The following is a 2,500-nucleotide window of genomic DNA, read 5'->3' as shown; positions in this document are numbered from 1 at the left end:
GGGAGTAGGCAAAATTCATAAACGGACAAAGTCGTAAAATTTCAGTCGAATAGTTGCAAAAGCGACTGAGTTATGAATATCTGAATGAAAGTGCGGGTTAACTCTCTCCATACGAACGGCGAAAGAGACGACGTTAACAGCGTTTCACCCCAATTACCACCATCAAAATATTGCAAGCGGAAGGCTCTTATACTGAAGAGGTGAATGTTGACAAAGAATACCACAATTCTGACGACGGAATCTAAAGGTTGTGTCATTCAGACACCCACTGGACATCCGAGGGGTCTGTGTACAGGAGAAGAGAGGACTGGCCGTACTGAGTGAGTTAACTTTCACTTTCACGAGGGTCGGTGAAGTATCAATTTTCACGTTTGAATGTTATCGTTTAACAGCTTGGGGACTGAGGGGACTTATAGAGAGAAGAGGGTGTGGGAAAACACAACCAAACCCGAACACCTAAGGCTAAAGCACGTTTAACTTACTCAGTACAGCCAGTCCTCTCTTCTCCTCTGCACAGACCCCTCGGATGTCCAGTGGGTGTCTCAATGACCCAACCTTTAGCTTCCGTTGTCAGAACTGTGGTATTCTTTGTCAACATTTACCTCTTCAGTGTAAGAGCCTTCCGCTTGCAATATTTTGATGATGGTAATTGGGATCAAACGCTGTTGACGTCGTCTCTTTCGCCGTTCGTATGGAGAGAGTTAAACGTGGACTTTGAGACTGTGACCAACAAGGGTGTGAAACACGGAGTTTGCTGTCTGTGTCTGTCAGTTCCTCTGTCTCTGTCTCTCTGTCTTTCTGTCTCTCTGTCTTTCACACACACACACACACACACACGCACACACACACACACACACACACACACACAGAGCACAGCACAGCACAGCACAGCACAGCACAGCACAGCACAGCACACGCACACACGGCTTCTGAATTTTAGCTCTCGCATACTAGCACACACACACACACACACACACACACACACACACACACACACACACACACACACACACACACACACACACACACACACACACACACACACACACACACACCGTAGTAATTTTAGCTCAGTCACTTACTCTCTCTCTCTCTCTCTCTCTCTCTCTCTCTCTATCAGTCTCTATCATACACACGTACACACACGAACACACGCACACGCACACATGGCATCGGAATTTTTGCTCTCGCATACTCACACACATACACACACGCACACACACACACGCACACACACACACACACACGCACGCACGCACACACACACACAACGTGGTAATTTTAGCTCAGTTTCTCTCTCTCTCTCTACCTCAGTCTCTATCACGAACACACACACACACACACACACACACACACACACACACACACACACACACACACACACACACACACACACACACACACACACACACACACACACTCCCTCTCTGTCATACATACGTACACGGAAACACACACACATACGCGCGCGCGCGCGCACCGCATACCTACACGGCATCTGAATTTTAGCTCACGCGCACACATACGCACACAGACGCGCATACAAACACACACACATACGCACACACACACACGCACGCACACACGCACGCACGCACGCACGCACGCACACACACACACACACACACACACACACACACACACACACACAAAGTACGGAGGGAGAGATAAGGGGTGGGGATGGTATTTGACTGCCAGTGACATGTGGGTGCCAAAACCGTCACTGAACTCTGTAACTGACAGATGCTTTCTTGGGATACCGTTACCAAAGAACACAACATCATGCCAGAACGGGGCTTCGAACTGGTGAACGCTAGGTCACGAAGTCTAACACCTAACCATTTCGACCACAACGTTTTATCGGACTGTGACATCGTCAAAACTGTAGACAAGTTGGTTAATATCTGTCAGGTTAGAACGGACATACCGGAGCGGGTATGGTGTCGGGGTGTGTAAGTGGGGGTGGGACGGAGGGGGGGCGGTAGGGGGTTGGGATGAGGAGACAAGGGGGGGGGGGGGGGGGGCGGGAGGCGCTGGAGGGGAGGTGTAGGAGGTAGATCCAAATTGTCACAGAAATCAACATTAAGCAAAATTAATATTGTCTTCGTGATTACATTAGGCTTCTTCTTCTTCGTTCGTGGGCTGCAACTACCACGTTCACTCGTATGTCCACGAGTGGGCTTTTTACGTGTATGACGGTTATTACCCCGCTATGCAGGCAGCCATACTCTGTTTTCGGGGGGGTGCATGCTGGGTTTGTTCTTGTTTCCATAACCCACCGAACGCTGACATGGATTACAGGATATTTAACGTGCGTATTTGATCTTCTGCGTCCGTATACACACGAAGGGGGTTTAGATACTAGTAAGTTTGCACATATATTGACCTGGGAGATCGGAAAAATCTCCACCCTTTACCCACCAAGCGCCGTTACTAGGGTTCGAACCCGGAACCCTCAGATTGTAAGTCCAACGCTTTAACCACTCAGCTGTTGCGCCCG

The sequence above is a fragment of the Babylonia areolata genome, chromosome 20, assembly GCF_041734735.1.
Source record: "Babylonia areolata isolate BAREFJ2019XMU chromosome 20, ASM4173473v1, whole genome shotgun sequence".
NCBI lineage: Eukaryota > Metazoa > Mollusca > Gastropoda > Neogastropoda > Buccinidae > Babylonia > Babylonia areolata.
This window is presented reverse-complemented; position numbering follows the sequence as displayed.